At 36.2% G+C, this 23,095-nt stretch overlaps 1 long non-coding RNA gene across 2 annotated transcripts; it reads left to right on the top strand.

Annotated features, from left to right (window-relative positions):
• The first annotated feature begins 16,620 nt into the window (after window positions 1-16,620).
• On the top strand, window positions 16,621-22,780 carry LOC109208073. Of its 2 annotated transcripts, none has more exons than XR_002065102.1 (4): window positions 16,621-16,865; window positions 21,040-21,105; window positions 21,216-21,453; window positions 22,131-22,780. It is a non-coding gene; the product is annotated as an uncharacterized LOC109208073 (long non-coding RNA). The 2 variants fall into 2 exon arrangements; XR_002065101.1 differs by having other exon boundaries at window positions 16,623-16,865; window positions 21,040-21,100.
• The last annotated feature ends 315 nt before the right edge of the window (window positions 22,781-23,095 follow it).

The following is a 23,095-nucleotide window of genomic DNA, read 5'->3' as shown; positions in this document are numbered from 1 at the left end:
GGTCCCGCTTCTGCGGCTCAAGAATCGCAGATGCAGTTATGACAGAAGCAGCAAAATCTTCAGCTCTTCCTAAGTTTTTCTACTTCGCTCGAACCTTGCTCGTTTGACGCTCTGGGCTCCCGAGCCCCGCCCGAACATACCGACAAGTCTGAAATCACGAGGCGGACCTACTCGAATCCTCGGATCACTCAAAACAATGCTAAATCTTGGAATCACCCCCTATAGTCTGCATCTCAGAGTGTCCCTGCATTGGTCTATACAGAAGCAATTTGTTATATTTTCTACATCGTACGTGATTCGTGGGTATTTCTTGTGAAAATAGTTGCTCAACTTTAACTGGTCGATCAACACACTAATTTTTGTTTAAGGTCGGTCAGAGGGGAAGCAGGGATATCAAGAGAGAATCTGGAGAGAAGAGGGGAGGGAGGAGCGAAAAAAAGAAAAGGGTGTAACTAAATCCGGATTGGGAGCCTTTTAAGGTGGATTGTATATATTTTGCAAACAAAACTTGTTTATGCCGGGTAATTAATTAAACATGGACATTTAGGGTAATAAAGTTTCAATAGTGTATGGGAATGAAAAAACCCTTACAAAAAATACTTGTTGGGCCCGAATTTCAACCGGATGCAGGTCTTGGTGTAACCGGATATATATATGTATATATATACTTAGTAATTTGTCCGCATTTTGCGCGGTGATAAAAAATGTCATAAAATTCATATTTCCATTACATATGTATTTCTCATATCATCTAAGTTTCTAAGAATAATAAACCCCAGCACGATATTGACATACAAAATACAAATTATACCAAGTGTTCTTTCTGAATGGGTTACCGAGCAGGTGCTCGATAATTACATTGGGGCATACTAATTTGATTTTGCATTGTGTAAGGCTCATTAAAAGGAAAGCGTTCCCTACAAGATTTTTTTTCATTTTCAACACTCGAGCTAGAGACTGCTTATATTATGGGTAGCGATAAGGGCGGATTTACCTTGAGCGAAGTGGTATCACATGACACCGCTTCATATATTTTTAAACTAAATACTTATTTATTATTAAAATGCAGAACCTAACAAACATATAATTTTATTGAAGTGACCCCACATGACATAATCGGCTGGGTAATTCGTTTGGTCAAGCTTCCCAGTGTTGAACAAAAACCTAAAACAATGGATCAAGAACTAAATACATCTGCTCTAGAGACAACAACAACAACAATATACCCAGTATTATCCCACAATATGGGGTTTGGGGAGGATAGTGTGTACGCAGACCTTATTCCTACCTTGTGAGGATAGCGAGGTTGTTTCCAATAAAGGATATTGCAACTTCTATAAGTTGTTCTGTTAATTTTTTTTTTTTTTTTTTTTTTTTTTTTTTTTTTTTTTTTGCTTCTTCTTGACAATTATACTGATTAAGAACATTCATAGATTAATTATGAGTTTTTGAGAGATTGTTTGGTGCCTTTTATAAAAATCAAAGCACTTTTAGTATATTTCTAGTAAGGTTATTTTCAATACGTTTCAAAAAATAAAAATCTATCAAGAAGAGTAGTAATATAATTGAGTTGTGTTTAATAATAAGATTCAAGTTATGTGTTTTTTTTAATATGATGTTATAGAGAATTGTTTATTGTTAACACTATAAAATTGTAATACTACTTACGAAAACTTCTGCATACACAATTAGATAGTGAAATCATATTCATTTGGCCATAATTTTTTATGGTAGTTGATTTGGTATTTGTTTACTCTTTCCTTGAGAAAATAAATGAAGAATAAAAGAGAAAGATAGAGACATTACCTATGTAATACATCCTATTCTCCATTCTCATTGAAACCATGACATAGGATGCATTACGTAGGTGATGTCCAAAAGTATAGTTGACTGATGTTCAGACGTAAATATGTCGGAGCTTTAGGGTTAGTTTTGTTGGAAATAAGTTATCTCAGGATCAATTATTTTGAGATTATTTATTTTGGGAATAGTTATTCATTCTCTTATAAGGATAAAAAAAATACTAATATCTCGGAAAAATTAATCCCTGATTAGTTATACCGCGATTTTATTCCAACCTAATATGAGATAAGTTCATCTCAAATTTAATCCCCGAATTAATTATCCATTATCCCTAATACCAAACGAGCCCTTAGCAACTCTCTCTCTCTCTCTCTCTCTCTCTCTCTCTCTCTCTCTTATACCAAACGAGCCCTTAGCAACTCTCTCTCTCTCTCTCTCTCTCTCTCTCTCTCTTATACCAAACGAGCCCTTAGCAACTCTCTCTCTCTCTCTCTCTCTCTCTCTCTCTCTCTCTCTCTCTCTCTCTCTCTCTCTCTCTCTCTCCAAGAAGTATAGTTGACTGATGTTCATTATAAGTATACTATAAAAACTTAATTTTGGATTTAACCTACGATTGTGTAATTATTATAAATTATCAATGTAATTTTTCGGAAGAAGAGTCGTGCAGCAACAGTAAAATTGTCTTTGTGTGATTTATGGATCACAGGTTCGAGTCGTGAAAGCAATCACTTACTTATATTATGATAGGCTTTTTACATCACACCCCTTGAGGTGCGACACTTCCCCAAACTGTGCCTAAACACGAGATGTATACTGATGCGTAGTTACTGTAATTATATCGATTCTGATGAGTACATACTGTAATTATATTTTAGATAACACGATAATATAATAACTTTAATATATATATATATATATATATATATATATATATATATATATATATATATATATATATATATANTATATATATATATATGTTACTTTATTACTTTACTTTACTATTATTAATAAGCCAGAATGAGAGCTACCTCTGGTTACACCAAGACATGCATCCGTTTAAAATTCGGTCCCAACAGGTATTTTTTGTAATTTACAGCAAAATAGATATTTCTATTGGCCGACTAAAAGGGTTTAATTGGAATTTAGGGTTCTGACCAGTTGGGCTCAGTCCATATCTATATATTATTAAAAGGAGAGGACAAAGCCCTCTCCTTAAGCCAAGTGACAGCCTAAGAAAAAGCCACATGGCATAATTAGTTACTAATTAGTTATTTAGTTAATAATTAGTTATTGATTATTATTTTTGAATCTATATATATATATATATATATATATATATATATATATATATATATATATATATTAATTGATTACTTTATTTGAATTAATAAATATTTTTTGGTAATTAAATTTCATTTGTATTAATCACCAAAGATGAAACTGTACAACTCCATAGTCAAGTTAACTCAGCTGACTATCTCAAAAAGGAGCAAAACTAACACATATCTAATTATATATATCCCTACAGTATCTACTCTTCCCCTATAAGAAATTGATGTCTATGACTCTTAGCTCGGCAGCTACTCTAATATTGTAAATATATGCTATCTCTCTTGCCAAAACATCATTGCCTCAGTATCTTTGCTCAAATGTACGTGTGTTCCTTTCAATTCAAAATAGCATATGAGATTTCAGCATAGATCTTCTGAATATGCTAGCCTTGTTGGACTTCCCTCTTTCTTGCTTGATGATCCACTGAAAATGTTGATCCCAGCATGAGGTTATCATTTGGCCTCTCTGAATCCAATTCATAACTTTCTTCTACAGTTCTATTACATATGAACATTGCACAAAAAGGTGCTCCCTTGTTTCAACCTGACCTTGGCACATGACACACTGAGGAGTGATACTTAATCCCCAGTTGGCTAGCCTGTCCTTAGTAGGTAGTCCTACATGCAGTAACAACCACATAGTGAAGACTGCCTTTGGTCGAGCAGAATTCTGAAAGACTAGACATTTCCAGCTCACTCTTGGCAATTCTCCTAGCAGTTGTAGGTATATTTGTCTAATAATACTAGTATTGTGATCACTGGAGTTCTAAGCCTGCAACATGGTAACTGTTGATCCAATTATTCTTCTCACCATCCAACTTGCTTGTTGTGGGATTGGCATATGTTGTAGCTGCTGTTGTTTGATGTAGTAGGCATTAATCCACCTTATCCATAACTTGTCCTGCCTGTGAGCTAAATTCCAACATGTTTTAGCAATTGCTGCTTTGTTCCACAGAGGGAGATTTATAAGGTTAAGACCACCAACTAACTTAGAAGTAAGTATATTATCCCATGCCACTAATGCCTTCCTAGTTATTATATTAGTTCATGACCAAATATAGCTTCTACAGAGTGCCTCAATCATTTTCAAAACCTTAGTAGGCAAGATGAACAGTTGAGCCCAATAGGATTGAATACCAAATATAACAGATTGCACCAGCTGCACACGACCAGCATAGGATAGCTTTTTAGCAGTTGTAACGATCCAGCCGGTCGTTTCGTTAGTTATAGCCCTGTTTCCCCTATTTCTGCTTCCTTATATATTCCTCAGCTGTATTTCATCGTATCGTGTTAGTTGGTTCGGGTTCAGAGAGGTTTTGGAGTGAATTGAGATACTTAGTCTCTTTTAAGAAGGCTTAAGTTGGAAAAGTCAACCGGATGTTGACTTATGTATGAACGATCTCGGATGTGAATTCTGATGGTTCGGTTAGATCCGTTAGGTTATTTTGGACTTGGGAGCACATCCGGAATATGATTTTGAGGTTCGTGGTAGAATTAGGCTTGAATTGGCGAAATTGGAAATTCGGCGATTCTCGATCGGCAGTGGAAATTTTGATATCGGGGTCGGAATGGAATTTCGGAAGTTGGAGTAGGTCCATAGTGTCATTTGTGACGTGTGTGCAAAATTTCAGTTCATTCGAACGAGGTTTGATAGGCTTCGGGATCGTTTGCGGAATTCGAAATTTTAGAAGTTCTTAGGCTTGAATCCGAGGGTGATTTGGTATTTTGATGTTGTTTGGAGTGTTCCGGAGGTTCAACTAAGTTTGTATGATGATATATGACTTGTTGGTATATTTGGTAGAGGCCCCGAGGGCCTCGGGTTGATTTCAGGTGGTTGACGGATCAAGGATGCGATTTGAGGAAATGCTGAAGATTTCCTTCAGCTGTCATAACCGCGCCTGTGGAGTGGGGACCGCAGGTGCCGACCTGCAGAAGCGAAGAAAGGGCCACAAAAGCGGCCAAGGCTAAGGAAGGGCAAGACCGCAGGTGCGGAAAGTGGAGCGCACCTGTGAGACCGCAGGTGTGGGTTAAGGATCGCAGAAGCGGAAGTTAGGCGGATAAGTGAAATCCGCAGGTGTGGCGCTTGGACCGCAGGTGCGGTCGCGCTTATGCGAGAATTGGTCCACAAGTCCGAGATTCCTGGGCAGAAGGTATATAAGGAAACGCTTTGCGAAATTTGAGTTATTTTCCACAATTCTTGTTCGGACTTGGAGCTTTTTGGAGGGTTTTGAAGAGGGAATCAAGAGGGTTTACTTTGAGGTAAGTTACTTGAGCTTAATACTCGTAATTATGGTAATTTTCAGTTGTTTAAGAATGTAATTAGTAGAAATTAGGGATGAAATTGAGGGGTTAGGGGTTGGAAATTGGAGAGTTTGATTTGAGGATTTGAGGATTTAAGGGACCATTTGGTGTCAGATTTTGATGAATTTTGTATGTATAGACTCGTGAGTGAAAGGGGTTTCTAGTTTTGTGATTTTTGTCAGATTCTGAGATGTGGGCCCGGAGGCCGTGTTTGGGTGAATTTTGGGTTTTGGTCTAAATTGTTAGTTTTTCGCATGGAATTGGTTCCTTAGCCTATATTGATCGCATTGTACTGCTTTTGGTTAGATTTGGGACGTTTGGAGGCCGATTCCAGAGGCAAGGGGGTCGCAGAGTAGGGATTTGACCGGTTTGAGGTAAGTAATGATTGTAAATCTAGTCCCGAGGGTATGAAACCCCGAATGTTACCTCGTTTTACTACTTTGAGGTGACGCACATGCTAGGTGACGGCGTGTGGGCATGCACCGTTGGGGATTGTGTGTCACGATCCGGATTTTCCACCCTCGGGAGTCATGATGGCGCCTACTAGTGAAAGCTAAGCAAGCCAATCAACTGAATTATTTGCCTTGTTTCCATTTTTAAATTCATTAACAGTTATAAACCAACAGTTAAATCAACATAATTTAACAAGCAGAAGATTTAATTTCTAGTTTTAATAATACTGCTAATACCATTCCATAACAAATCTACCCAAGACTGGTGTCACAACTTCATAGACTGTCTAAGATTACTACAAATAAAGGTCTGAAAGAAATAATACAACACTATCTCTGGAAATACAAGAAGAAAACAGGAACAATAGATAGAAGGAGACGCTAAGGCCTGCGGACGCCTGCAGGACTACCTTGGGTCGCCTGATGAACAAGAAGCAGCAATCTCACTGCGGTCCGAAATCTACAGCATTGGGATCTGCACAAAAGAGTGCAGAGTGTAGTATCAGCACAACCGACCCCATATGCTGGTAAGTGCCTAGCCTAACCTCGGCGAAGTAGTGATGAGGCTAGGACCAGACTACCAAATAAACCTGTGCAGATAAATCATATACAGCGGAAAAATAAAAGCAGAAATGTACAGTCAAGGACGGGAGGGGGAAACATGCTGCGGGGAAACAACAAATGATAACAGGAGAACAGCAGGTAAACATAAGGAACACCATAACTCAATTTTCAACAAGAATCAGAAATCAAACAAGTGCGCGGCATCACCCTTCGTGCTTTTACTCTCATCCTCACCATAAAAATCAATATAAACTGCTTGGCATCACCCTTCATGCTTTTACTCTCATCCTCAACATAAAATCAATATAATCGGCACGAAATGGTACATCGTGCGGCACGGCATCACCCTTCGTGCTTTACACTCTTCCTCACAAAAATCATACACGGCATCACCCTTCGTGCTTTAACACTCTCTCACCCAAATAATGCACGGCATCACCCTTCGTGCTTTAACCCTCTTCCTCACCCAAACAACAATCACAAACAAGGAGGGCAAGGAATTAAATAGAATTACAACGAAAATCCCGGCAAGGGAACAATATCAAAACAACAACATCCCGGCAAGGGAACAATATCAAAAGCAACGACATCCCGTCAAGGAAACAATAACATAATCCTTTTCTCCCTTTTTCACATTTTCTTCACAACTCGTTTCACAATTTGAGCCAATGCTCTATAAGGTTCAATTGCCAATTATACTTTCACAAATCACTTCACAACTTGAGCCAACGCTCTTCACTGTTCAAGTACTAATATTGTTTCCACAACCTTGCTCAACAATGGCGATCATCACATTAAACATGAATATTACAATTGGAGTCACATTAATCATAACATAAGACTCGCGGGCATGCTTGACACCAACATATAGATACTCGTCACCATGCCTATACGTCGTACTCAACAAATAACACATATCAAATAGGACACGACTCCTAATCCCTCAAGCTAAGGTTAGACCAAACACTTACCTCGATGCCATGAACACAATTCAAGCCTCAACTACCTCTTTACCTCTTGATTCCACCACCAATTCGCTCGTATCTAGCCACAAGTTACTTAATTATATCAATAAATGCTAAATGAACCAATTCTAATGCATGGAAATAAGTTTTCTAAAGTTTTTCCCAAAAATCAAAAATCGACCCCGGGCTCGCTTGGTCCAAACCCGAAATTCGGACCAAAACTCGATTACCCATTCACCCCGAGCCGGATATATAATTGATTTTGGAATCCGACCTCAATTTGAGGTCTAAATCCCCAAATTTCAATATTCTTAGGTTTTACCCAAATTCCAAATTCCACCACGAAAACCCTAGATTCTAGGATGAAATCTTGTAAAAAGAAGTTAAGGAGTAAAGAAAATGAGTTAGAAATCACTTACTAATGTTTGGAGAAGAAAGAGTGTTTGGAAAATTGCCTCTTACGTTTTTAGGGTTTTTAAAAATGAAAAATAACTGAAAGTCCCGCTTAAATATACCCCTCTCAGACCCTCTCCGCGGACCGCAAAAAAAGGATTGCGGCCGCGGAGCTCACCGCGGAGAATGTTGACTTCAGTGACATGCTTTAGTATTTTGGCAATAACTTTCTCTACAGACGTCCAAATTGTCATTTCTTTACTTTTCTGGAAACTAGACATGAAGGGCTACAACTTTCGTTTTTGAGTCATCTCAAAAGTCCTTGTATATCAAAGATATAGGCTTCCGAAGTCAGACCAGTGAACCTGCGGATTCTTCCTCACCGCGGACCGCACAAAATTGAGTGCGGCCGCAAAGCCCCCACCGCGGACCACACAAAATCCTTTGTGGCCACAAAGGCCCCTCCGCGGCAGCACAAAATCATTGCGGACCATACTGGCGGGTTCAGAGATCTGCAACTTCTCTGAACCTGCAACAGCTATGTTTTAAGCCTAAAACATCCCGAAACTCACCCGAGCCCTTGGGACTTCAAACCAAATGTGCATACTAACTCAAAAAAATCATATGGACCTACTCGTGCGATCACATCATCAAAATAACATGTAAAACCATGAATTAAACCTCAAAACTCATCATTTTCATCAAGAACACTTAAAGTTCATAACTCTTCAACCGGAAGTCCAACTCACGTCAAATAAACTCCGTTTTTCACCAAATTTCACAGTTATCATTTAAATACTATAACGTGTTTGTACCGGGCTCCAGAACCAAAATACGGGCCCGATACCCATGGTTTCAAACATTAATTCTTTTCTTCATTTCTTAGATAATTCATCAAAACAATTTCTTTCAAAAATTGATTTCTAAGGCTTGGGACCTCGGAATTCATTTTCGGGCATACGCCCAATTCCCATATTTTACTACGGATCTCCCGGGATCGTCGGAACGCGGATCCGGGTCCGTTTGCTAAAACTGCTGACCAAAGTCAACCATAATAAAATTTTATCTCTAGAAATTTCTATTCCTTATATTTTCACATAGAAGGCTTTTCGGATATAGGTCCGTACCACGCACGCAATTCGAGGTAAGGTAAAATGGAGGTTTTTAGGCCTCGGAACAATGAATTTGTTTCTAAAACAAGTGAAGACCTTTTGGGTCATCACATTGTGACTTGGTCCGTCCCGTGGCAACTATTAAGTTGCGTATTTGACTGAAACTTTATGATACTTATGTGTTTTAGAAAGAATTCCTATAAATTTGGGTTGAAATCCATATTTGGGCCTCGTGCCAAAACTGTTTTGGACCCTTATTATCCTCTCAATGTTTTGATTGAAAATCTATACTCAGTCATGTTATGTTTAATGATTTCATAACTCAGTTTTTATTACACCGTTTTGATGCATAAAAAATATTATTTTGGGTTGAGCACCCTGATTTTACTGATAACCCGAGTGACTTAAGATGTTTATGACTAAGTGAGGCTGAGGGCCTGTTCCTATGAGGATATTATGGGATCGGGCTGCGCGCCGCAGCATGTTTTTATTGATTTATGATTATGAGAGGCCGGGGCCTGATTAATTTATGCCACGACGTGGCTTGTTATAGCGCTTGGGCTATAGGAACCCCTCCGGAGTCTGCACACCCCCAGTGAGCGCGGGTACCCTGAGTGAGTGATACGATGCTTTGCCCGAGGGGCTGTTGTTGATTCATGTTATGCCGGAGGGGCTGTTTATGAGCGATTGTGAGGTTTGCCCGAGGGGCTGTTTATGATTCTTGTTTGCCCGAGGGGCTGTTCACGAGTGATTTTTTGCCCGGGGGGCTATTTATGTTTTCATCATTTTTACTCACTGTTTCATCACTTTGTTGGAAAAACTGTTGAAAGATGTTTTAAATGGTTTTATTGAAACTGGATTTTTAAATGAGATGATTTGATTCACATACTGATTTGAAAGCATATTGTACTTACTAAGATTTCATGATATGGACTTTATGTGTTTCCTACTGCTTGGTCTTTATTTACCTTTATTACTTACTGAATTGGCGTACTCACATTACTCCCTGCACATTGTGTGCAGATCCAGGGGTTGCTGGACGTGCTAGCGATTGTTGATTTTCATCCGTCGCGGATCTGTGGAGTTAGCAAGGTAGCTGCATGGCGATCGCAGCCCTGCTCTTCTCCCTCCTATCTTCCTTTAGATATTATTAGTTGTTTTACCAGATTATATTAGTCTTAGTTTTTATCAGACAGTTCTTAGTAGATGCTCATGACTAGTGACACCCCGATGTCGGGCTTTTCTTCCATATTTTGTTATTCAGATTTATTGTATGAAGTTTTATTAATTAAATAGCTTGAAGAAATCTTTATTTTGAAATATTGAGTTGTTTGATAAAAGAGTCGGCTTGCCTAGTTCCACGTTAGGCGCTATCACGACATGGTAGATTTGGGTCGTGACAGCAGTCCATGAGGATATCTTGGTTGTGATCTTCTCAATCAAAGGTTGCCATTGTATGATAGCTATTTTCTTTGTATATAGAGGAATGCCTAGGTACTTGAAAGGCAAGGAACCTTGTTCAAATCCTAGGTGATCCAAAATCTGCTTCTTCACTTCTTGTTTCACTCTACCAAAATACACTGAACTTTTACCTAAATTAGCCTGCAAAGCTGATGCTTCAGAGAACTGAGAGAAGTACTTTTATAGTGTAGTCACTGAGAACAGATTACCCCTAGCAAACAACAATAGATCATTAGCAACTCATATGAGTTATGTCCAATTTCTTGCACCTGGGGTGGTGCTAAAATGTAGGCTCCTTCTTAAGCTCATAGAGGGACCTACTCAAGTACTCCATCCCTATTGCAAATAGAAAAGGAGAGATAGGATCTCCTTGTCGAAGACCCTTAGCAGCATTGAAAGGCTCAGTAGTTTCTCCATTCACACGGACAGTATAGTTTACTGCCATGATGCATTCCGTTATCCATTTGATAAATCTGTCAGGAAAACCTATCTCCTCCATCACCTGTTGTGAAAAGATCCACTCCACTGAATCATATGCTTTTTGAAGGTCAATATTTATCATACACCTAGGGTATATCTGAGCTCTAGTATAGGATTTAACTAGTTCATGAGCTAGGATGACATTGTGAGCAATCTTTCTACCAGGAATGAAACATGCTTGAGCTTCACAAATTATGAATGGAATGACTTTTTGCTATCTAGAAGCCAAGATCTTAGAGATCATCTTGTATATGATTGAGCAACAAGCTATTGGTCTATACTCTTTGATTGTGGCAGGCTTAGTCACTTTAGGAACTAATGTGACAGTGGTACAATTTATTTCCTTATAAATCTTTCCAGTTGAGAAAAACTCCTTTATAGCCTCTGTAATCTGAATGTTGATAATACCCCATGCTTTTTTGAAGAAAACTGCATTAAAACCATCAATATCTGGAGCTTTATCATCACCAATTGCTTTAGGACTCTCAACAATCTCTTGGTCAGTTACCTCTGCACACAAATCCACCATTTGCTGATGAGACGGTGTAGGACCATTCTTCATGTATGATATGTTTATGGCTAGTAAAGAATTGGCAGCTGATCCCATTAAACTTTTGTAGAAATCCATGGTCTCTCTTTTGATGGCTTTAGGGTCAATCAACTTGTCTCCTAGTAATATTGTGATTTCTGTAATCTGCTTCCTTTGAGTTCTATCCTTCATTGCTGCTGTGAAGTATTTAGAGTTGGAATCTCCAAGCTGTATCCATCTTGCTCTAGCTTTCTATTGTAGGACACTCTTTTCAATTAAGGACCACTTCTCAAGATTGAGTAGTGTTTCCTTCTCCATATCTAACAAAGCATTAGTACAAGTCAATGAAATCTGTTCTTGAATGGTCCTCAGCTCTATTCTAGCCTTCTCAATTCTCTGAGTGATGCCCCTGAATTCCCTAGGGTTTAAAGCTTTCGGAGCAGGTTTCAGGTCTTTCAATTTTGTCCATACTGATTTTAAAGTTCCATGAGTATTGCAAGGATTCCATATGCTTGCCACCATTTGAGAGAAATCTTCATGTGCTGCCCATATGTTGAAAAATCTGAAAGGCACTCTACCAGTCCATGTTGAAGATGGCAGTGTTAAAAGCATAGGAGCATGGTCTGATATTTGAGGCAAACCATAGTTTGTTTCCTTATGGCCCCAAGACATCATCCATTCATAGTTACCAAAGACTCTGTCCAGTCTACTGCTGACCCAATCTACACCAGGCTGTTTATTAATCCATGTATAATAGTCACCCTTCCAAGGTAGTTTTGTCAATGTTGTTTGTTGAAGGCAAGCAACAAATTCTTGAATTTATGAGTAGTTTACTGGGTTACAAGATAGTCTGTCATTTGAATATAGTACTGCATTGAAAGCTCCTGCTATTAGCCATGGAACTGTTATACTTATTGATAGTAGTTGTAGGTTATACCATAGAGCTCTTATTTGTTCTATCCCATTGTAACCATGCACTACAGTAAGTAAGCAATCTATATCTCCCCTCCTACTTTTCACCTGACTATGTATCATTTGAGCATCATCTTTAATACCAGTAACATGAGATGACTAGTATCCCTTAGTAACCCAATGCTTCCGTTCCTACCATCCTTATAATTTGTTAGTACATTCCATCCAGGAACAATAGCTTTTGAAATTCTTTGAGCATTCCCCTCATTCACTTTAGTTTCTACAAGACCTACTAACTTTATTTTATTTCTCCTAATATACTCCCTAGCCTCATTCTGTTTATACCTTTTATTTACACATCTTATATTCCAGAACAACCAATTCATCATTGTTGATTACTACTTCCACCTCTATCACCAGGTGGAATGTGTACTTCATGTCTACTTGTAGAAACTACCTCAAACCTATTTTTCACTGGGATGGGAGACAAAGGAGGAAAGTTGATGAGATTAAGTTCAGGGCTTTGCACTGCTTTGCCTTTATCATCCTGTTTCTCAGCTACAGGTACCAAGTTTTGCTGAGTATTACTCTCCTTAGGTTCAGGTGTCTTTGTTGCTCTTCTGTGATCTTCAGCTTCCAAATTGGTGAGACCTTGTTGGTGAGTCTCAAATGAGGTTATATTCAGTGGCTCAGATGCATTAGGTATAGGACCTTTAGTTCTCCATTCCCGTATGATCACCTTGTTACTCCTTACTTTCTTAGGCTGGATTGGCTGCTGCATCATAGGTCTTGTTTGATTTGAACACTTATGTCCCACAACCAAGCATTTGTCACAATAGGCAGGTAACAACTTGTAAATTTTTTTTTCTAGTTGGGTCCATAACCACAATTTCAGTTGGCAGCTCTGTTGTAATATTAACCTCAATAAGCATTTGAGCAAAGGTACCCGAGTCTGCTTAGTAGTGCACTCATCAGCAAATATAGGTTTTCCAATTACACTAGCAATTCTGCTGAGTGAGCCAACTCCCCAACAAGACATAGGCAACTTAGGAAATTTGACCCACAATGGAATAACAGTAGGAAACTCTTCAGTGAAATCAAAGTCAGGGGTCCATGGTTTTAGAATAATAGGCTTATTGGCTATTGAATAAGGACCAACACACACACTATTTCACGAGCATCTTCAATAGTGCGAATCTAGTTATGTAATAGTTTTCATCGTCGTAAACTAGATCAGGCTCAGCAACATGTGACCAGTGTAAATTAATGTACCTCTTCATCGCATTATACCCTGGTCCATCACCTAAAATATATGGAATCAACGCACACCTCTATTTGTTCTCTTTCTCTTCTACCTCTGATTTGTCTAACTGAACCATAGGCTGACCATCAACAATTTGCGGTGGAATATAGGATAGTGACATACCATTCGTAGCAAATCGATTCTTCTGGAACAAGGTTGTCCATGGAGCTTTAGGTGCAGTTTCACTTGCTATCACCACCTCTGCCTCTGTTGATTTCTCCGACGAGCCTAGGGAGTTTACTTGACTTTGAGCTGGATTGATCGCATTTACTGTTTCATTGACTGGAACTGTCGAAGTAGCTGCTACATGACCAATATACACTGGAGAAGTTAGATCTAGTCTCTTAGAGATGTTAGGATGGCTCGAAGTAGAACCAGATTCACATGCAACACCTCCCTTAGCTGGATCTGCAGTTTGAGTAGATGAAGGTGGAGTTGCTTCTGGTGCTTCTTTCTCCATCAATGGCTGATTTCAAGTTACCATCGAGCTTACAAGAGTAGTTAACGAGTATTTCGAGGTCGACCTCGTCCTCTGCCTCTCCCTTTAGCCAAGGCTACATAGGCGGCGTATGTTTAACTAACATGCGCCGAGAGCATTTGAATTAATAAATATAGATATCTTATAATTAACTATAATAAAAAAATGAAAATATAAATATATAAAAAATAACTACCCATTCAAATTGGGTGGGAGTGTTTCAAGTTGGAGTTCTAAAATAATTTTTTTTAAAAGCAAAAAAAAAAAAAGTAGCTATAATAAAAAACCGAAAAAAGAGTAGAAAAACTACACATTCAAATCGGGGAGTAGTTTCAAATTGGAGTTTTAAAATAATTTCAAAATAAAAATAAAATAAAAAAAATAAAAAATTACCAATTCAAATTGGGTAGTAGTTGTAAGTTGGAGTTTTAAAATTATTTTAAAATGAAAAAACAAAAATAAAGAAATAAAAAAACTTTTGATTCAAATTGTGGAATAGTTTCTTTCAAATATTGTAGTGTGTGTGAGTGTGTGTATAAAGAGAAGTAAATAATTAAATGATGCCAAGTGGTATAATCATAAGACAAAAGGTGTAGATTTTTAGGATAAAGCTCCAACACAGTTGGAACTTTAAAATTATTTTATAATAAAAATCAAAACAAAAAATAAAATAAAAAATTTCTAATTCAAATCCATATCTATATCTATATATTATTAAAAGCCAAAGAAAAAGGCACCACATTAATCCAAGTGGTAGCCCAGAAAAAAGCCAACATGGCATAATTGGTTAATAACAAAGAAATTATCTATTGTAAATTAACAAAGAAATTAATTACCTAAATGTACTACTCAAACATGGATGAGGGTTTGTTTAGGTTAGTAATCTTTTTATTTCATTTTTAAAATCATTTTCGTTTTTCTTTTTTGAAATAAAAAGTGTATTTATTCATTAAAATTCAAACAATAATATTGAGAAAAATATAATAAAATTTAAAATAATTTTTTTCCAATAGTAATAAAATATATATCTTCTATTATATTACAAAAATAATTAGCAGACAAAAATATTAAATAAGTAATATGCTAATAATCTGTCTATATCTTATTAAAAGTCAAAGAAAAAGGCACCACATTAGTCCAAGTGTAGCCTAGAAAAAAGACACATGGCATAATTATTTAATAACAAAAAAATTATTTATTGAAAATTAACAAAGAAATTAATTACCTAAATTAACTACTCAAACATGGGTCAGGGTTGATTTAGGTTAGTTAATTTCTTTATTTCATTTTTCAAAATTATTTTCATTTTTTTTGAAATAAAAATTGTATTTATTCATTAGAATACAAACAATATTATTGAGAAAAATATAACAAAATTTTAAAAAATATATTATCAAGAGTAATAAAAAATATATCTTCTATTATATTACAAAAATATTAGCAGACAAAATTTTTAAACAAATAATTTCTGTTAACAATGTAATTATACTAAACATTGGATAATATAATAAACAAAAATACATAACAAAGAAGTTATTTGATGACTATATATGTCCCTTTAATTTAATAGAGATTCTATTCATTAAAATTCAGACAATATCTATTCTATTTATATAGAATAGGAGAAGCAAAGCATTGTGATAATTTCAAATGTACATCAAAAAATTAACAAAGTGACATATTTTAGGACAAAGCGCCAACAAATTTGGAGATTCAAAAATTATTTACAAAAAAAATGATAAAAAAATATACAACGAAATTAACTATTTAGACAAGGGTGATATAATAAAGATAAATACATAACAAAAAGTTATTCGATGAATACATAAGTCCCTTTAATTTAAGCGAGAATTTGTTCATTAAAATTCAGACAATATATTTGAGAACAATAGAATAAAATTTAAAATAAAAATTATCTCAAGAGTAATAAAATATATATTTTTTATTATATTACAAATACAAAGTAGCAGAGTAAAATATTAAATAAGGTAATATGCTAATACAGTTTTCTATTAACAATGTAATAATACTAAATATTGGATGATATATTAAAGAAAAATACATAACAAAAAAGTTATTCGCTGCGCTGCCTGTATAAGTCCCTTTAATTTAATAGAGATTTTAAATTTAGATAATATTACCAAGGACAACAGAATAAAATTTAAAATAAAAAATATTTCAACAGTAATAAATTATATATCTTCTCATATATTACAAAAAGAAAGCGAGCAGACAAAAATAGTAAACAAAGTAGTATACTAATAAAAATTTCTATTAACAATGTAATAATACTAAACATTGGCTAATAATAAAGAAAAATATAGAACAAAAAATTATTCGACGTATAAATATCTTTGAGTTAATAGAAATTTCATTATTGGTTATATCGTATTGACAAACAAGATGAAAATTAAAATTTATTAAAATAATACCATGTAATAGGATCAAACAAGCCCCATCATAATTTAATTTAATTAATATCTTTTTAATATTAACCACGCATTTGGTTATTTGTGGATCTATACAAGAGAGAGCTACTTCTTAACCATAAAATACTTGCACAAATAGCTATATCAAATATGAATTGTGTCTATATGATTTCCAATGAAATGGGTACGACTACTAGTGTTATCTTGAAATAACGGCGTGGGTTGGTCATTGTAAAACGTGGCAGGCAATGCACCTTTTCTCAGTACAGTGTACTAGATTTTACCCTGTTTGATATTCTCTTTACAGCTGCTTGGTGGTTGATTTCTTCCTCCTGTTGTTCCCTTGAAGGTGAGACTTAGTTTTGCTGAAATTTTCTATTTGTTTGCCTATTTTAGGTTCTTTTAGTTACAGTTGGATGGTTTTTGTTTCATCTTGATAAACTTCAGGCTTCTATTTAAGCTTCTTAACTGATATAACAATTAGTTGTTAGTACACATATGTGAAAGTGAGTTGTCGTTGGTTAAAGCTGACATAGATGCACCGAAAATCGACTGATTTGGATTAGGGCTTAGGAAATTAGAAGGGTGGGGGTGGGGGGGGGGGGGGGCGGAAAGGGGAAGAAACTGTTTGGCAGATAATCGGAGATGGCTGCTGAAGTTAAAGGGGGTGGCCGAAGTGTTGAAGGGATCTGATTTCTCTCTGTGCACCACAGCAGAAAAAGGGGATTGGCAAATTAATTTTGTCTTATTTAGGGCTTGCTGGGTTTGCTATGGGATTAATCTTCGTCGTATAGTGGGTCATTGCAAAAGAAATAAGTTACTTATATTTAGGATAGGAAGGCTTATATAATATGGCTTTGCAGCTAAGTTCCTCGGACACGGGTGCTGGTATCTGACACGGGTGCGGATCTGGCGGTCAGATCCTTCAAGATGCAAATTCTATGGCTAATAATAATTCAAAAATATAAAAGTATTGTGAGAAATTTTGTGGAATACTTACGTATAGCTTGTAAATTATTCTCAAGTTGTAGATAAGTAAATGATTGATTTTCTAGACAAGTTATGCTATTTTCTTCAAATTTATCCTATTTTTGGTTCTGATTTCGGGAATCAAATTGTGTCTCGTCCCGAATTTTTCCGTCCGTCGTGGTCAAAGTACCCAAAATTGTTTGATCAGATCCGGTACGGATCCCATACCCACACCCATACTAGTGTCGTGTCGACACGGGTGCAGCACCTAAACTGCCATGTCGGAGCAACTTAGCTTTGCAAGTCTCTATTATTCAACATTACTGATTGTAAAATTACTACATTTGACTAAGTTTGGCACAAATATTTGATAAGGGTTCTTTAAATAGGATAGATCATGTAACTATAATTGGAGAGATCTAATACTTTTGATTTATTAGACAGTGAAAATGTTGCCTACTTATCTAATCTTTTTCTTAAAATTGTTTTCTCCAAATAGTTGTGCGTAAAGGGAATTTATTACTCCCCAACAGGAGGTACTATGTGATATTCCTAATTGAAGCATAATTATAGAAGTTGTAAGTCATATAGGTACTTTTTCTGTCCTAACAACAACAACATACTCAGTAAAATCCCACTAGTGGGGTCTGGGGAGAGTAGAGCGTACGCAGACCTTACCCTACTCCGAAGAGGGTAGAGAGACTGTTTCCGGGAGACTCTCGGCTCAACAGGAGAGACAATAATATCAGAAAAGAAACGAAAAAGAAAATAACAACTACGAATAAGTGAAAGAACAATAACACAAAACTATGCAAAACAACAATGTTAACATAACATAGACCGCTAACAAACCTAAACAAAACTCTTTCTCTGTCCTAATAGACTTGATTTTTTTCCCTAACTGTATGAATCCAATTAGTCAAGATGGAACATCACTCAAACGTGTACTTCTTGATCATCTTATCCACTTCAAAATACTCAAAAGGTAGATTAGTCAATTAGTAGGATTATCTCAACAACATTTTCAATCCCCTAAAAAGAATCTATATCCCCAATTTATAGAATCATGAATTATTTATTAGCTCATTATATAACTTAAAATTGTTAAAGTTCTAAGAAATCCTTGATGAATTTAATCAGTCAACCTAGCATGTACTAAAATATATAAATCCATGATCTGAAGTACAATTGAAATATTGCGTGCTTCAAGCTTTGTTGTTTTCTAGCGAGCAGAGTATGCTCATAGGAAAACCAAAGAGACGCCAGTTACTTTCTATCTTGATATGCCAACAGACTTCAACTAATTATTCTTCTGAAGATATTTTCTTCTTTTAAGTTGAAAGCTTGACCTACTGCCAGTCCGAAACATGTTACATAAATAATTAGTCACCTCTTCAAAAGTAAGCAAAGAAAGATGCACCCAAAAGAGTGGTTTAGTAATCAATGAAGTAACTATACTATTTGGAAACCTGACACTTGTTACCTTGCAAATTTTGGATTGCTCATGGATTTCCTCTGTGAAATTATTCTCGGCTTCTTCTGTTTTCTTTGTGCATTTTTTGGATGATTTCTGAAGTTCCTTCTCTTTTTTGCTCCGTCTTTCTCTTCCAGGAGGTATGATTACCACCGTTATTTAGATTTAAGATTCAGTTGATTTTTAATCTGAACAATGTTTGCTTCTCATGTTTTGAACTTGGGTTTGCGTAAGAAGTGTTTGCAAAAGTGCCCGAAAGAAACTACAACTGATCTATTTTTATTTTTTTTAACATGCCTGATGCCTCTGGTTTACCTTTACAGAATCAGCTTTTGCTGTCGGTTTTGTGAACAATTTGATTTGTCTATTTCTTCAAAATTTGAACCTTTTGCTTTTTGGGTCTTTCTTTTTTGGTTGATTTTTGAGGTTCTTTGAAGTTGTTGCTTCTGTTGGGTTCTTTCAGTTCTGCTCTTGAGTAAACATTACTGTAATCTTGAGTGTTGAGAGAATTATTGGAAACTTTTGCTTTTTTAACAGTTTTAGTTACTTTGGGACTGTATATTGTGATCTATGATGTTTTTCCATCAAACGGAAGTGTGTATTATTAATTCCACCTTAGATCTTAATGTACTTAAGATGCTTTTGGTCAATTAGTTCACAAGAACAAAGATTCTAGGAGTTCCTTCAGATGTGGATCTTTGGCTGAGAAAATTGAGTTTGAATGGCTCTCGAGGTGGCAGACATGAGCCTCTTAATACAATTGCAGGAAATATAATGGCGATGCTATTAGGTACTTTTCGGTATTCCTTACCCTTCATATATGATTGTCACTATCTGTATATATGTTTATGTGATTGCTTTTGCTGAATTCTAAGTTGGCATTTCTAGTTCACAAATAGAAATTTATAAACTGGGGTAAGTTTTTTTGGGTGATTGGTGCTCATCCTTTTAGGTGTTTGGCTTGAATTGTTATTTCCCCTTATGAGTGGACGCATCATCTGCTAAGTCGAATGTTAGATGGCTAAGAAGGGAAAATGAGTCGTGATGATGGGGGAAACCTACATCATTTTGATGTATCTCATCAATTCCCTTCATGTAATGATGGAGACCTCGACACAAATCCATTTTTGTGTTAATATCGTTGTTAAACATATATACTTTTTCCTCAACAATGGTAGGCGAACTGTACCATGCTCTATAATGGTTTTCTTGCTGAATATTGTTATTTTTTTACCAGGTAAATAATGGCTACATTGAACACTTGTTTCCTTCCTTATGTGAAGAAGATTGCGATGTAGTTATAGCACATTTTCGTGGTGTGGTGTGTTCGTATGTCATTAGTCCTTTAAAATGGAAATACTCACATGCCCTTTGATTAGTATAGGAGCCAATGTGTTTGATTTCAACGTCTACAAGTGTGGAAGATGCACTTCTTTAGTGTTTTTGTTTATGAGAGTATAGGAAAAAAAAAAGAATTTCTTGTAGAGTTTCAAAGCTCATGCTATAAATTGCTAGATGATTTAATCAAAGTTTTCTTGCTTTCGAGGCAAGTAATTCTTACTTGATTTGTGCATCACCTTTGTTTCCCCAGAACAATCTAAAGTGATATTAAATTTCAATTCGGCTACCGCATTTGCAGGGTTCTGCAATAACTTCCACTAATATTAGTGCCAAAGTAGAAAGTTTGACTGATAAGTATGAATATCACATATGTTCAAGCATTAATATTCACAGTGTTCTCTCAATTGATAAAATTAGGAATGAAGATATTCGGGAGAGGGTGAGCGTGGCTCCGGTAGACGACAAGATGCGGGAAGCGCGGCTTAGATGGTTCGCACACGTGCAGAGGCGAAGCCTAGATGCCCCGGTTAGGAAGGCGTGGAGGTCGAGCATTAGAGTTGTAGGTTAAGGGGCAATCGAGCATTAGGGTTGTAGGTTAAGGGTTGTAGGTTAAGGGGTAGTCGGGCAGTCGATTTATGTTGTGTTTCAGACTTTTGTATAATATTTGTGGTACTGCTTTTCCATCTATTTGATGTTTCTCACGTTGCTGATATTATTTTTTCGGGTTTTGTTGTCACAGATCTATTGTCTCAGAGCCGAGGGTCTCCCGGAAACAGCCTCTCTACCCCTCCGGGATAGGGGTAAGGTCTGCGTACACTTTATCCTCCCCAGACCCCACTGAGTGGGATTTTACTGGGTTGTTGTTGTTCTCTCAATTGATAGGATTGCTAATTCTTTGTCTTTTGACTTTTCTAGGAGGTTTTCTTACTGCCATTTTAGCTCAGCTTAAGTTTATTTTGCCTAAGCCATTGAGATAAAGATGATTCTCAAGTATGATGAGCTCACTTATTGGGTATGAAGCTTGATCTTTATATAACTTTAAATGCCAATGCAAATTGGTAGCAGTGAGAAGTGGAAATCTAACAGTAGCAGTGTTATGTTGAGGAAAGTTTTCCACTCTCGGCTCTTGCATTTCTTCAAATCCCACCCTGGGGTAAGCAATTGTTCTACTGTTTTAATTTATTTACATTGAATGATTCTCCGCAAATATAGCTGATGCAGTATTGAGGTTTATTGGCTTGAATTCATAGCTCTTGTTCCTTCTGGATATTTAAGTGTCGGAGTTTTACTTCACCAATATATCCTGAAAGGTATAGTGGACGATTATGGTGAAGGTCCCCTAGCAACAAATAAGTCTTCTCGAGAAAATGTGAGGTTTGGCTCAGTAGAAGCAGATTAGTCCTGACGATGTTAATTGATTGGATAGGATTGGGTTGGATTGAGAGCTAATGAAGAGCCTTATTTTCAGGCATCTGTATAGACTTCTTTTAGTTTCAAAAAATGAAAGCAATTGCAGATACACCTTAAAAATTGGAGCTAATTAGTAAAAATGTATAAACTGCTGATCTAAAAATTGATGTTTGATGCTGAACCTCTGTTTAATAAGTTGATAACCCAACCGAACATACTAAATAATTATTCATTTACTTAGGGCTAGGGCTATTCTCACTTTCCAATCTGCGCCTAATATTTAAGGAGATACCGTGTTGGCTGACAAAATTGACTCAATATTATAACTTCTTTTTTCAGTTTGTCTCCCTAACCGAATTACATCAGTAATGTAGAATGCTGTTGATGATAACTAATGTGTATCTTTTTAATTTGATACAGACTTCTTCAATGGGTTAAGGGCACGAGTATACGATGATGAGGTGACGAAATGAGTTTCAGGAATTGGGGACAAATTTCTGAGCTCTTATAATGAACCCCCGACTTTTGAGCAACCAAAAATGACTACTGAGAAACTCCTTGAGTATGGTAACATGCTTGTTCAAGAAAAATACTAAGAGTTTACATTTGCACATTGGAAATCTCTGAAAACCTTTATAACAGTAGTTGTCCCTTAATCAAAATGATTGATTAAGTGTAAGTTTTATTTCATTATGAAAAAGAACTTGCCCAACGTGTATGTGGTTTATAACTCACTCGAGGGTAGAATCAGGAATCCCCTTATTCCTCTTGTGCGCGCGCGGGGTGTGCGCGCGCGCGCGTTTAATGATTTTAACTACTGCTTGCACCATGTGAGTTCATTGTAGGAACTGCAATATTAGAATTCAAACTCTCTCTCCAAGATAAGATAGGATTTAGTTTATCGTGCATTTTATCCCTTTAGCTCAATGGATTTTTTCAAAGTAAGCTGAGATATCCATTATAAACTAAATTTGTATCATATGTTTGAAAATATATGTTCTATGTTTTATACAATTATTCATTTGATATGCTTTATGCATAATAAATTGTTTCCAGTACCATTATATTCACTTAGTTGACAGTGAAGATATGATTTCTTATCATATTGTCAATGGCTAGAGATAACTTATTCATTACTTTGACCTTTTTTAATACAATATTTAACTGCACAATCTACTTCACTTTTAGGCGATTATTTACTCCTTTAATTTGCATGAATTTTGTTTCATCCATTTTTTTCTTTCTGCCCTGTATTCTACTGTATATATATTATATTTGCGTTATACAATGTTCATTTATAAGGTTTTGCTGCTCCTTCTGGTAGTGTTCAAAATTTTATTGAATAGTCTAGGATTGTACAGTTACTAAATAAAGCAATTAGACAC

This window comes from Nicotiana attenuata, unplaced genomic scaffold, assembly GCF_001879085.1.
Source record: "Nicotiana attenuata strain UT unplaced genomic scaffold, NIATTr2, whole genome shotgun sequence".
Classification (NCBI taxonomy): Eukaryota; Viridiplantae; Streptophyta; class Magnoliopsida; order Solanales; family Solanaceae; genus Nicotiana; species Nicotiana attenuata.
Note: the sequence above shows the minus strand (reverse complement) of the source record. Positions and strands in the feature narration are given on the sequence as shown.